General features: G+C 39.1%; 1 protein-coding gene and 1 long non-coding RNA gene across 2 annotated transcripts in view; both read right to left on the bottom strand.

Moving 5' to 3' along the window:
• IMMP2L (inner mitochondrial membrane peptidase subunit 2) overlaps nucleotides 1-15,203 on the bottom strand; it is a 902,508-nt gene that overhangs the window by 36,038 nt on the left and 851,267 nt on the right. The gene's annotated exons all lie outside the window — the stretch shown is intronic.
• Nucleotides 1,080-3,965, bottom strand: LOC113618215 (uncharacterized). The gene is made up of 3 exons (XR_003431924.1): nucleotides 3,955-3,965; nucleotides 2,553-2,554; nucleotides 1,080-1,190 (listed from the first exon to the last, which is right to left on the bottom strand). It is a non-coding gene; the product is annotated as an uncharacterized LOC113618215 (long non-coding RNA).

Genomic DNA, 15,203 nt, shown 5'->3' with positions numbered 1-15,203 from the left:
AGATCACCTTCCTCCCCACAAATACATCAAAGATACATCTACATGTGGAACAACTCCTACAGAACACCTACTGAACGCTGGCAGAAGACATCAGACTTCCCAAAAGGCAAGAAAGTCCCCACGTACCTGGGTAGGGAAAAAGAAAAGAGAAAAAACAGAGACAAAGTAATAGAGATGGGACCTGCACCTCTGGGAGGGAGCTGGGAAGGGGGAAAAGTTTCCACACACTAGGAAGACCCTTCACTGGTGGAGATGGGGGTGAGCAGCGGGGAAGCTTCGGAGCCACGGAGGAGAGCGCAGCAACAGTGGTGCGGAGGGCAAAGTGGAGAGATTTCCACACAGAGAATCGGTGCTGACCAGCACTCACCAGCCTGAGAGGCTTGTCTGCTCACCAGCTGGGGCAGGTGGGGGCTGGGAGCTGAGGCTTGGGCTTCGGATGTCGGATCCCAGGAAGAGGACTGGGGTTGACTGTGTGAACACAGCATGAAGGGGGCTACTGTGCCACAGCTAGCCGGGAGGGAGTCTGGACCTAAGAGGCAAGAGACCATTGTTTCGGGGTGTGCGAGGAGAGAGGATTCCTTTCCTGTTTGCCCACAGAAGGCAGAGCACCATCTAAACAAGCTCCAGAGACAGGCATGAGCCATGGCTATCAGCTTGGACACCAGAGATGGGCCTGAAACGCTAACGCTGCTGCAGCCATCAAGAATACTGTGTGCAAAGCACAGGCCACTATCTACACCCCCCCTGGGAGCCTGTGCGGCCCGCCACTGCCAGGGTCCTCTGATCCAGGGACAACTTCCCCGGGACAACACACGGTGCACCTCAGGCTGTTGCAACATCACACTGGCCTCTGCCACTGCAGGCTCACCCTGCATTCCAATTATAACTACCATACCCCTCCCTCCCCCTGGCCTGAATGAGCAAGAGCCCCCTAATCAGCTGCTGCTTTAATCCCATCCTGCCTGGGTGGGAAGAGGTGCCTGAGAGTGACCTACACACAGAGGTGGGGCCAAAACCAAAGGTGAACCCCAGGAGCTGTGTGAACGAAGAAGAGAAAGGGAAATTTTTCTGTGCAGCTACAGAAGCACTGGATTAAATCCCCACAATCAACCTGATGTACCCTGCATCTGTGGAATACCTGAATAGACAATGAATCATCCCAAAACTGAAGCAGTAGACTTTGGGAGCTACTGTAGACTTTGGGTTTGCTGTCTGCAACTGATTTGTTCTGATTTTTATGTTTATCTTAGTTTAGCTTTTAGCGCTTGTTATCATCGGTGGATTTGTTTATTGGTTTGGTTGCTTTCTTCTCTTTATTATTACTATTTTTTTTTTATTTTCATACTTTTTAAATTTTTTTTCTTTTTTTCTCCTTTTTACTCTGATCCATGTGGCTGACAGGGTCTAGGTGCTCTGGCCTGGTGTCAGGCCTGAGCCTCTGAGGTGAGAGAGCTCAGTTCAGGACATTGGAACACCAGAGACCTCCTGGCCCCACATAATATCAGTCAGCAAGAACTCTCCCAGAGATCTCCATCTCAACACTAAAAGCCAGGTCCACCCAATGGCCAGCAAGATCCAGTGCTGGACAGACCATGCCAAACAACTAGCACCAGGAACACAACCCCACCCATTAGCAGAGAGGCTGCCTAAAATCATACTAAGTTCACAGACACCCCAAAAAACACCACCAGATGCAGCCCTGCCCACCAGAAAGACAAGATCCAGCCCCACCCACCAAAACACAGGCACCAGTCCACTCCACCAGGAAGCCTACACAAGCCACAGAACCAACCTCACCCACTGGAGGAAGACACCAAAAACAACGGGAACTACAAACCTGCAGGCTGCGAAAAGAAGACCCAAATCACAGTAAGTTAAACAAAATGAGAAGACAGGGAAGCACACGGCAGATGAAGGAGCAAGGTGAAAAACCACCAGACCAAACAAATGAAGAGGAAATAGGCAGTCTACCTGAAAAAGAATTCAGAATAATGATAGTAAAGATGATCCAAAATCGTGGAAATAAAATGGAGAAAATACAAGAAAGGTTTAACAAGGACCTAGAAGAACTAAAGAGCAAACAAACAATGATGAACAACACAATAAATGAAATTAAAAATTCTCTAGAAGGAATCAATAGCAGAATTACTGAGGCAGAAGAAGAGATAAGTGACCTGGAAGATAAAATAGTGGAAATAACTACTGCAGAGCAGAATGAAGAAAAAAGAATGAAGAGAATTGAGGACAGTCTCAGAGACCTCTAGGACAACATTAAACACACCAACATTCGAATTATAGGGGTCCCAGAAGAAGAAGAGAAAAAAGAAAGGGTCTGAGAAAAAAATTGTAGAGACTATATTTGAAAACTTCCCTAACATGGGAAAGGAAATAGTCAAGTCCAGGAAGCAAAGAGAATCCCATACAGGATAATCCAAGGAGAAACACCCCAAGATACATATTAATCAAACTATCAAAAATTAAATACAAAGAATATTAAAAGCAGCAAGGGAAAAGTAACAAATAACACACAAGGGAATCCCCATAAGGTTAACAGCTGCTCTTTCAGCAGAAACTCTGCAAGCCAGAAGGGAGTGGCAGGACATATTTAAAATGATGAAAGGGAAAAACCTACAACTAAGATTACTCTACCTAGCAAGGATCTCATTCAGATTCGATGGAGAAATTAAAACCTTTACAGACAAAAGTTAAGAGAATTCAGCACCACCAAACCAGCTTTACAACAAATGCTAAAGGAACTTCTCTAGGCAGGAAACACAAGAGAAGGAAAAGACCTACAGTAACAATCCAAAACAATTTAGAAAATGGGAATAGGAACATACATATTGATAACTACCTTAAATGTAAATGGATTAAATGCTGCAACCTAAAGACATAGACGGGCTGAATGGATACAAAAACAAGACCCGTATATATGTAGTCTACAAGAGACCCACTTCAGACCTAGGGACACATACGGACTAAAGTGAGGGGATGGAAAAAGATATTCCATGCAAATGGAAATCAAAAGAAACCTGGAGTAGCAATTCTCATATCAGACAAAATAGACTTTAAAATAAAGACTATTACAAGAGACAAAGAAGGACATGACATAATGATCAATCCAAGATGAAGATATAACAATTGTAAATATTTATGCACCCAAAATAGGAGCACCTCAATATATAAGGCAAATACTAACAGCCATAAAAGAGGAAATCGACAGTAACAGAGTAAGAGTAGCAGACTTTAACACCCCACTTTCACCAATGGACAGATCATCCAAAATGAAAATAAATAAGGAAACACAAGCTTTAAATGATACATTAAACAAGATGGACTTAATTGATATTTATAGCACATTCCATCCAAAAACAACAGACTTCTCTTTCTTCTTCTGACATACATACACTAATATGTATAAAATGGATAACTAATAAGAACCTGCTGTAAAAAAAATAAAATTCTAAAATTCAGAAAAAAAAGAAGAAACAAGAAATATCTCAAATAAACAACCTAACTTTACACCTAAAGCAATTAGAGAAAGAAGAACCAAAAAAACCCAAAGTCAGCAGAAGGAAAGAAATCATAAAGATCAGATCAGAAATAAATGAAAAAGAAATGAAGGAAACAATAGCAAACATTAATTAATTAAGTGTCCATTGACAGATGAATGGATAAAGAAGATGTGGCACATATATACAATGGAATACTACTCAGCCATAAAAAGAAATGAAATTGAGTTATTTGTAGTGAGGTGGATGGACCTAGAGTCTCTCATACAGAGTGAAGTAAGTCAGAAAGAGAAAGACAAATACCATAGGCTAACACATATATGGAGTCTAAAAAAAAAACAAAACCTAGGGGCAGGACAGGAATAAAGATGCAGATGTAGAGAATGGACTTGAGGTCACAGGGAGGAGGAAAGGTAAGCTGGGATGAAGTGAGAGAGTGGACATATATACACTACCAAATGTGAAACAGCTAGCTAGTGGGAAGCAGCCGCATAGCATAGAGAAATCAGCTCGGTGCTTTGTGACCACCTAGAGGGGTGGGATAGGGAGGGTGGGAGGGAGATGTAAGAGGGAGGGGATATGGGGATATATGTATACATATAGCTGATTCACTTTGTTATACAGCAGAAACTAACATAGCATTGTAAAGCAATTATACTCCAATAAAGATGTTAAAAAAATATTAATAGAAACAGCAGTGGGAGAAGCAGCAGAAATTTGTCAGGAATAGTAGGGCTAGTTAAGTAGCTAATGCTTATTTAGTATTCACTACATGCCAGGCACTTAATAAGAGTTTCATGTTCCTGATCTCAGTTATTGCTTAAAAACCACTCTTTAAGATAGGTACCATCTCTGATTTTTAAAATGAGAAACCAGGTTCAAGGGAGTTAAGAAACTTGCCAGAAGTGATACAGGTAATAAGTGGTAAGTTGGGGTTCAAACAGATCTCACTGACTCCAAAACCCATTTACTTAATTCACATGAATATTTTCTCTTTGATATGAAAACTAGGACATCACATAATCCATCTTTTCCACATAGTTGTATCTACTATTTTTTTTCTTTTCTCTTTTTTTTTTGCAAATTACAATGCTACACATTGTAATCAGTCTGAAAATATATTCCAACTTTTGTTTTTATGAAAAAATGTTATTAAAAATTTAAAAGGCAAACTTAAAATATATCATTCTTTCTGGTAAGGAAATAAAGGCCTATCTTCTAGGTCCTTGCTACAATGAGAAGAGCATAGATCCTAACTCAGCCAGTTTTTCCTAAAATTACCACCTGGGATGGTTTGAAGATATAAATGGTAGGAGGTTGGGTTAGGGTGTTGGAGCACAGAAATGTGTGGGCAAAACAATTTTCTGAAAATAAAAGCTTTTCATTCTTCACTATTGTGCTTCTCATGCCATTAAAATCTGGAATTTGGTACAACCTGAGCAGAAAATACTCAAGCTGGGGTGCTGGCAACCTTGGCAAACCTGTCAAAGCTCTCTTTAGCTCTGTCCTACTCATCAAGTCCTCCTTAAAAGGAAGATTTCCTGGTATGTAGTATATCGCAGTGCTTTTCTAAAATAGACATGCCAACTGAAAGCTGAAAAAACACTTTTTTATAAGTAATAAATAATAAAATGGCCGATACACTATAGTCTGAAACTTTAGTCATCGGACCATAAATGGGGATGCCAAACTGAATTACGGTGAGGATTTTGAGGTATTCACAAATAGGGACACAAGTTATGCATGTGTGTAAACATTCCCCTCCAAGCAGGGAGGATGGCTGGAAGTCACTGTCACACCAGCTAATGGAATAAGCCACCACCAGTCTGATGCAAAACCCTGACCCAAGACTTTGATCCTATAGTTGGTATGTACCTGCCACAGGACAATCCTACTCACAAGCAAACTGAAATCCACATGTGTATGAGTGTCCGGTTTTTAATTTTTTGAGATTGATATTTTCACTGACCAAAGGGAATAAAAAGGAACAGGTAGTGACTCATCCTTTGGGGTTATTATTATTTTTTATGCTCTTAATGCATCTCTGTTGATTAGCAATTGAAGCAGTTCTTAAAAATGACTGATGGAGAAAGACACAGCCCATATGTCTGACAATATGTTTTAAAAAAATGCTTTCTGTGAAAAACATATTAAAAAACACCCACAGCATTGAGATATACTTACTGGAACCTTTATTTTATAGTCTCTGGTTATGGCCATGGAGACAAATGAATTAGAAAACAGAGGTAATTATAGAGATAAACCGTGGAACCCTCAGCTTCAATCTTGAATGATTCCCACATCCAGGAATAGATATTCTGGATTAGTAACAACAAGGAATTTAGGAGGGAAACACTACTTCGCAAATATTTAGCGCACACACTTGCAAATGCTTAGGAGAAAGGACTTATAAATAATTTATAGAATTATAATAGTAACTGAAGTGTTTATGCTAAATTTTGATATCTTTGACTAATATCATTTCTAGTTATTTTCTGTTCCTTATGCAATTCTTAACAACCCTCAAAATACTGTAGAACACATGATATTTGAACTGATTTGTGGTTGTCAAAATATCTTTTCATATGTTAAGCATGCATAGTATTTTGAGATTTATAACTATAAAACAGATTTCAAACAGTCACTGTTTATTTGGTTCGAAGTTTTTGTTGGTGCGCTATTCCATGTGAGATAGAATTATGCTTCAGTAGTTTAAGAAGAACTATTAGCTAGATCCTTCCCATATCCAATTCTCCCAAACTAAGCTTAATGGGGAGGCTGGGGGAGGAACTACTGTCAGACTCAACCCCGTAACTTCCAAACTGATTCCTGTCAATGACATCTTTGGCAAAGCATTCCTATCAAAAAATTTTACTGAGTTGCACTCAGGAATATTCTGGAAACAAAGTGTCTGTTTGTTGCAGTGAAGGAAAGCAATTGTCAGGGACACTGATATACAATAGTATAATAGTACACTGGTAAAACTTCTTTTAGAGTAATATTGTAGATTCCCTGAGGAATAGTGGTGTGGACTCTTCAAGGTTGCTAAGGATGAGGGGAAAATGTCCTCATCCTTTTTTTGTGTGTGTCAAAAGAGGTATTTTAAAAATTAGATTCAGAAAAGAAAAAAGGCATTCCAATAATCTCAATAGTTTCGTAAATGTGTTTTCAGAAATAGAGTTCTTACCCCTCAGGTTCTTTTTTAATGACTACCAAATTTACAAGAACTAAGCCTCTTCCTAATCAATAATTGTCTGACCCCTCCCTTTTCACCCCCAAATTACTAACATTAAGGGCATCTATACCTGTGAGTGGCTTGTCATGACTTGGCTGTGAGATGTTAAAACCTTCATGACCTTGACTCAAGTGAAAGCATTTCCAAGTACAGTGCATTTAAGTAGACCATTATACTGGATGACAGGGCTGAGACTGAGGGAGTTTGAGAATAGTAAAGCTCCAAGCCCCTTGGGGTAGACAGATAAAATGAGGCAGAACCTGGGGCTTCCCTGGTGGCACAGTGGTTGAGAGTCCGCCTGCCGATGCAGGGGACACGGGTTCGTGCCCCGGTCCGGGAAGATCCCACATGCCGCGGAGCGGCTGGGCCCGTGAGCCATGGCCGCTGAACCTGCGCGTCCGGAGCCTGTGCTCCGCGGTGGGAGAGGCCACAACAGTGAGAAGCCCGAGTTTTGCAAAAAAAAAAAAAAAAAAAAAAAAAAAAAAAAAGAAAAAAAAATGAGGCAGAACCTATTTAAACAACACATTTGTTATAACTAGTTGTGGTGTTTTCAAAGTGTTTGCTCTGGAAACTATGCTGATTATGCCAGGGTTCACCTTATCACTGCTGCCACAAAAGCATTTCAGACAAAGATCAGACTTGCCCATCTCTGCTTTATACAGAGAAAACCAAAGGTGACAATATGTATAAACAACTGAATCCAGGCTCACATTTTTCATTAACATGTGCTCAGTTACTAAACACATTCTTGTTCTAAATATTTTGCTTTTCTACTTTCTTTAAGAAGCCAATATTTTGGTAAATGTTGGCTTTTGTTACTATATGTACAAAACAGAATGTTTTCTTGGTCTAATATCGGTTGCAAATATTTGGCAGACTTTATTAATAATTAGAAAATTATTTTCTTTTAACTTACATGGTATTTGCCTTCTGCACACATTTTTAAAAGAATATTCCTATTTTATAATATTCTTTAAATATTATAAATTAATTTTTAGATCTTAAGAGTTAGATTAAACTATTCAACAATAATGAGAGGGGAAAGAAATTATCGTTTGTTGACCATGTCTGCTATGTTTAAGCACTGTGCCCAGAAAGAGATACAATGACCTTGAAATGAACACTGGCTAGTGGAGAAGGCAATATGCTAGCACTAACCTGGGTACCTTGTGACAAGGGTGGCAGCAAAGCAAAGACAGTGCTGTGAGACCACAGATTAAAATCTAGCCTATTCTGATTGGGATGATCCCCCAAGAATTCAGAAAGCAGGAGATATTTAAATTGAATCTTAAAAGATGAATAGTAATAGTACTGGTAATAACAATAATTACAACTACTGCTACTACCCCTTACATAGTTCTTGCTATAGGCCAGGCATTGCTTTAAGAGCCCTATGTATATTATGTCATTTAATTCTCACAATAATGCTATAAAGCAAGTATTATTATCCCTATTCTTCAGATGAGGAAACTGAGGTTCAAAGAGATTAAATGACTTGCCCAAGGACACAAAACTAATAAGTGGTGGGGCTGGGATTTGATCCAGATGATCTAACCCCAGAGTCTGTAGTTCACAACTTGTATAGTAAAATGCCCCTCCTATAAAAAGTCACCAAGGAAGAGAGTCAACAAGCCAACCTAAACACAGGGAATAGTAACAGAGGATGAGTTATGAGATAAATGATGGTGCTATCTTCAACCACTGGGCTGCTTGAACATCTCCCTCCCCATGTGAGTGGATATGTGAAATATACAGCACTCCCTTATTCTTCCCACCATATGCCTCCAATTCAGTTCTCTTGAGAGGAGAGAGAGAGAGAAAGGGAAGAAAATGGTTGAAGAAAAGAAAGCACACAATGGAAATCCAGTTTATCTGAAAGTAATTATTACATACATAGTAGAATATTAAAATAGGAGTTTTGGGCTGAAGCACCAACACAATAATTAACACATTCCAAAGGAGGAGTTAGACCATATGCTGAATTCCCAAAGGAGGATTCTAAGAACCAATTATGCAATTCTTAAATGCCACATCCCCATTCAACTTCTAGAGCTGGAAATTAGGTAGGAGAATGTTTTTGGAGAAAGTTATTGGTAAGCTGTGAATTCAACTCTGGAGGATAGGAGATGTCTACCCCTTACCTCAGACTGGGGAGAGACTTCAACAGGACCTCATGGAGACCTCAATATTTGCCCCCTGCAGTTTGATGGGCATGTGGATTGGTGTCTGACTCACGCACAAGATACCTAAATGCCAAGTGATTGGTTAGCTCCATTTATGGTAGAGCAAAAGGAAGATTGCTCAGTTAAGAATTACCAATTCCCAGCATACACTGGGGTTCCTAATGTGTGAGTTGTTTCTTTGGACTAGATGTGGGCATTTTGGAAGAGGGAATCAGAATGGGTCATATCCAAGACGACCATCTGGATGGGATCAACAGATCTCAAAAACTGGACAGACCACTGCCTTTCTTAGCCAGAAGAGAGATGTTTTGCCCCATTAAAACAACTGCAGCAGGGAGAGTCTACACAGAACCAAGGGAAGCTTTCACAATCAAGTCGCTTTAATCCCACTTCCCCAAGTTCAGAGAGCAGGAATGCTAGACTAACACTATGGTATTTATTAAGGAAGAACTTTCCTATCCTTCCCTCCATCCCAGTGATCCAAACCCAGAGGAGTCAGAACCCGATATTACCAAACAGGATGGAGAAGCAGAAAGCCAGGTGGTGAAACAGACAGGAGACCATGGCAGGGAAAGGGATAGTTCCTGTCTCTGGGAGCCCTGAGCTTGGAGCTCGAGGGGAGAAACTTTAAATACAGTTTAGAATATTAAATATTACATGGCTTGGAGATTTAAATTATTAGATTGAATCTGTGATTTTGCCTAAAAAGTACTATAGCACATATTATTATCCAAGAGTGTCCAGAAAAGTCACGAGGCCTGCCTGAACATGTATCAACGGGCAAGGAAAAAACTTGCTGCATAGAGTGGATGTAAGGGGATTTAAAGAAAATTTGTTTTATAATTACATTTAACAAATTGCGCTTAGTCAACAAGGCAGCTACACATGTGACCATCTCTGCACTGAGCACATGTACACATGGAATTCTGCTCACTTCTATTTACAGTGTAAAAGGCGGCACAAACAGCTTCAGGGTCTGAGCTCTGGAGCCAGTTTGCCCGAGCGTGCCTCACTTTCTTTATCTGTAAAACAGAAGTAATAACAGTGTATACTTCTTAGTGTTGCTGGGAGGATTACATGAAGCAATAAGCGGAAGCATTTAATGTAGTGCCTAGTAAGCACTCCACAAATGATACCTGCCATGCTAGTTGTCATTATCATAATTAACAGTAAAAGGTTCTTTTGGACCCACCTTACCTGCAAAGAACAGCCAGAGCAGGAAGCTCACCAGTATCATGTTTTATCTAAACTTCTAACCACTTGCGAATCAACAGACCCAAATACTGCCACTGCCGCCCCTCCCAACCAAGACTAAGGTAGTAAATCCAGCCACAAAAAAACAAAAATAAGAATACTAACTGCTAATGTTTATTGCGTGCCTGCTATCACCACACATTGTACTCTGGGCTCTGCACACATTCTCTCATTCATTCCTTCCCACACCCCTGGAGGTGGCTACTCTTATTAGTGCATTTTCTTCTTGAGAAACGAAGACTTAGAAAGGTTAAGATCCTTGTCCACAGTAACAACTGTGTGTGGTTGATCCAGGATAAATGGTTATTGTCAACATTTTCGTCAATTTATGGTAATCAAAAAATTATTTTGCTAATGAAAACTAGTTTCTTTTGGGGGCCAGATATGTAATATGCTACATGTTCATAGGGATTTCACTAAAGACTACTAGTAACTCAAAATAAAGCAATGCAACTTTGATGAAGAAGCAATCCTTCTTTAGTCATATCAAAGAAGTATCTTTAGAATATATTGGACATGATGAAGCAAAATCAAACAGACTGCCCTTTCATTTCAAGTGAAAGGTTTTCATGTTAGAGCACGTACAAAGCCAAACAGTAATTAAACACATATTGTAACTGATCGGTTCACTCTTTAATGGGTGTGAATAAGAAGAGGTAGCAATTTAAATGAAGTTAAAGCACAATATCCAATCAGGTAAACCCTTCTAAAAAGTCAGTTTTTCCGGGCTTCCCTGGTGGCGCAGTGGTTGAGAGTCCGCCTGCCAGTGCAGGGGATGTGGGTTCGTGCCCCAGTTTGGGAAGATCCCACATGCCGCGGAGCGGCTGGGCCCGTGAGCCATGGCCGCTGAGCCTGCGCGTCCGGAGCCTGTGCTCCGCGGCGGGAGAGGCCACAACAGTGAGAGGCCCGCATACCGCCAAAAAAAAAAAAAAAAAAAAGTCAGTTTTTCCTTCATGCCTTCTTTTAACTTCTCTTAGCCTCAGGTCCCTGCTATTTAAAATGGAGATTATTTAAATGAAAGTATATATATACATATAAAAGGAAAGTATTATATACATATAGAGGAATTAAAGTATGTATATACATATAAGAACGACTTTTTTAGCTGTAAAAGGCTGCAAAATGTTAGCATTTGTTTGTTATGAGATACTACTGTATTTTAATATACAAAATATCATCAAAAATTTAAATATAAATATTTAGCTGCCCAAATGTATACAATGCTTGAGATACAGAAGGTGCTTCAAAATGTTAATTAATAGATGCAGATGCTCTTAGTTCCTTACTAACGGCACGAACGCATCTAGCATTCAGAAATGAGGTGAACAGTGACCTCATATGTTTGTTATTATGATAATGAACTCTACCTAGAGCCTCTGTAGTTTAAGGAAACACAGGAGAGAGAAGCTTACAAAGACACACAGTATATACAACGGTTTTGAATGTGGAATTCAAACTCGTGTTACTGTTTTTGTAGCTTTTATCTTCTGTGAGCACACTGGCAAATGTACAACTACAACCATGAAAAGTGACATTAAAAATAATACCTTGCAATAATTAGGTGAAGGATTATTGACATGCTCAAATATTATGGTGTTTATGTCTTGAGTATGAGATGGAGAAACCTATTCATTAGAATGAGATAGATAAAAGTGCCATCACTAATAATGTATAATGTATTCATCATTCCATTGTTATGAAGTATCTACTATGTGCCAGGTACTTAAATTAAGTGCTGGATAAAAGAGTGGCCCCTTTGAGGAGTTCTCAATGAGTTAGGAACACACACAATCAACCAGCACTTAGGAAAGAGTATGATATCTGCTAGGAATGCGTAAGTTCTGAAGGCCATAGGAACCCATGAGAGGGATTTTTTGGAAGAGGTCCCTGTGCAGAGTGATGTCAAAGCTGAGCCTTGGATGGTGGGGGAGGGGCGCTGTACTGGGAGAACATGTACGATGGCGAATGTTCAGGGAGCTGGACAGCATGAAGAATTCAGTGATCTGGGCGAGTACGAGTGGGAAGGGGCAGGCAGAAGAGGTAACCAGGGATGGATTATAAAATGCCTTAGGAGCTATGACTCCTCAGGAAACACGTTAAGGATCCTGAATAAAAGTATTTCCCTGTTCGTCAAACATATTCCTTTCTTGCCTGCTATTATTATTAACAATAGCTAGTTGCTTTTTTAAAAACCTCAAAATTTAATCAAAAAGAAAGAGTGTAAGACCTAAAAGAAGCCATTCTAAATCCTTTTCTAATCAACAATAAAGAGATCTTTAAAACTGCACCTCGGGCGTCCCTGGTGGTGCAGTGGTCGAGAGTCCGCCTGCTGATGCAGGGTACATGGGTTCATGCCCCAGTCCGGGAAGATCCCCACATGCTGCGGAGCGGCTGGGCCCATGAGCCATGGCCGCTGAGCCTGCGTGTCCGGAGCCTGTGCTCTGTAACGGGAGAGGCCACGAAAAACTGCATCTCTCCACTTTTGGCAATGTACATTATGATTTGCGAGCTTGGAAAATCGTACTGATTTCACCTTCTCTTAGAAAGAATGGACAGATAGCAGAAAGGAGCCTTTTCCTTTGGCCTTATACTAGTGTGCCTTTATAAAGATTTTATACTCTGTCCATGAACACCAGGAACTCATGGAAAAATTAATGTTCCTGAAGCCAAATCATGGACTTTTAGAAACATCTCAACAGTTTCAATTTATTGGTAGACAATGATTTCCTAAGTGCAGAACAAGCACCTACATTCTCCCTGCCTAATAAATGGCTCAGGCATCTGGTATAAGAGTTGCTAAATGGAAAGGAGAAACACTCAAGTACAATGGACTCCAAATCTTTGATACATTATCAATTAAGATTGGATTTGCATGCAAGAAACAGAGCCCCCAGCCCCCAAAACAGTGGTTTAAACAAGATACAAGTTGTAATTATGCTGGTGGGTGCTAGTATGACAGCTCTACAAGGTTATCAGGGTTTAATCTCCTTCCATCTTATTTTCTACTACGGTAGGTGTTATTCCCCTCATAGTCACCTCATAGTCCAAACTAGCTGCTGAGATGCCAGGCATCATATCTGGAGTTTAAGATGTAAGAGGGAGGAAGAAGGTGAGGAATGGCATGTCTTTTCCCTTTCAAGGCACCCTCTGGGAAGTTGTACACAGTTCTGCTGAAATTTTATTTGCCAAAATTTAGTCATGAGGCTCCAGCTAACTACAAAGACAGTCCAGGGAGTGCAATTTTTTAGACATGTGGCAAAGTGCCGAACCGAAAACGTGTGTTTTTCTAAGTAAGGAGGAAGGAAGGAAGGATAGATTGATTTTGGAAGGCAATTTTCAATCTCTGCCATAAGGACACACTCATGAGTTTAAAAATGTGAGCATTTAACCCCAATATATGTTTATTTATAAATTATATACACACTCTATTATACTATTAGTTTATAGAATTTATAAAATCTGGACAAAGAATTTTGTTAAAAACTAAAATTAAAAATATAAATAAAATTTCCTATACTGTCTTTTTAAACCTCAGGGGATTGTAATGTATACATCACTTTAAAGACTACTGCTCTACAAAGTAATCAGTAAAAACACTTAGATTCTACTTCTTCAGATTGTCAAGGAAATAGTCACGGAATCTAGAAAGTCCATATGGATATGAGCTATTCCCCAGTTTATTGAGGAAAAGCCTATCTCCACTGAGAAAAGTGACCACTCAGACAGCTGGGCTAATTCTGAGCATTGGCAAGACTAGAAAAAAGCCTCAGCATCACTGCGAGAATCAGAACGTTAGCATGCAAAAACGCCAGTCCTACAGAACAATGTGGAAAGCAGAAACAATATAAATTACTAGGTGTTAGTACATGAAGACTTTCAGGTTATCTTTGTATATTTCTCTAAATGGGGACTTGTTTCTAAAAATGAAATTATACCAATGCTTTTGGAAAGTACAATGGCAGTATGTATCCAAAAGCCTTACAAATGTTTTTATTTCATGAATAAAATTCTAAAAATTAATCCTAGGGAAAGAATCTGAGATGGGGTGATATATTTATAATGCATTTATAAATAAAGATGTGCATTGAAAACCAATGTATAATACAATATAATAATTAGAAACAGCTTATAAACCCCAAAATAGGCAAAAATAGTTAAGTGAATTATGATATAGCCATACAATCAAACATTCTGCAAGTACTAAAAATTGTACTTTCAAAGACTATTTTATGACATAAAAAATACACGATATAACATTAACTGGGGAAAGAAAGTTATCTTGAAAGAAAATGTAGGCATGTAGATTCTCAGTTAATAAATATTAAAAAGAAACCTATAGGTTTATAGTGCTAGGCAATGGAGAGACACATGGCTTCTGGGTCGGAGAAAGGGTAGTTTAAAGGACATTTAGAGAGTCAATTTTACTTCACGTGGCAGGAAATGTCTAAATTATAATTTAGATAGTAATTATTCATATTGTAGTAACAGTGTATTATCAAATAATGCATTTGAATCTGAATATGCAGAAGCCATACCTATATTATTTCAAGGTAACTTTCGGAGTATTAAGTAAAAGTTCATCAAAATAAGGTATGCTATTTATTTAAACTGTTATATTACACAACAGCCATTATGCTAAACTTCAGATCAGAGCAAACCTTTTGCAGCTAAGATTCAGCTCCAAGAAAGTAATTGTTTTACTTAGAAAAACTGCTAGGACCAAACTATAACAGCATAAATATATCATTAATATAAAAACTTTTCAATAGCTAAACACTACAAGGATTACCTGGTTTAAGTTTCCAAGTGCAAATTCAATCTGAAATGATATTGCCAAAAATCTCTGTGGTCTAAAGGATTTTTGTTTTTTCTAACATCTACAAAGAGAGTGTACAGTTATAGCTTCTACTCACTGATCTGGGCCTTCAGAAACACATCAATACATGCAGTACATAAGAAGCAGCTGTAAGAGATATTTTTGTCAATACAAAGCAAGGTCACTGCATTATAGGAAGACTC

This window comes from Aethalodelphis obliquidens, unplaced genomic scaffold, assembly GCF_003676395.1.
Source record: "Aethalodelphis obliquidens isolate GAN/ISIS:26980383/991018 unplaced genomic scaffold, ASM367639v1 scaffold5, whole genome shotgun sequence".
Classification (NCBI taxonomy): domain Eukaryota; kingdom Metazoa; phylum Chordata; class Mammalia; order Artiodactyla; family Delphinidae; genus Aethalodelphis; species Aethalodelphis obliquidens.
This window is presented reverse-complemented; position numbering and strand designations above follow the sequence as displayed.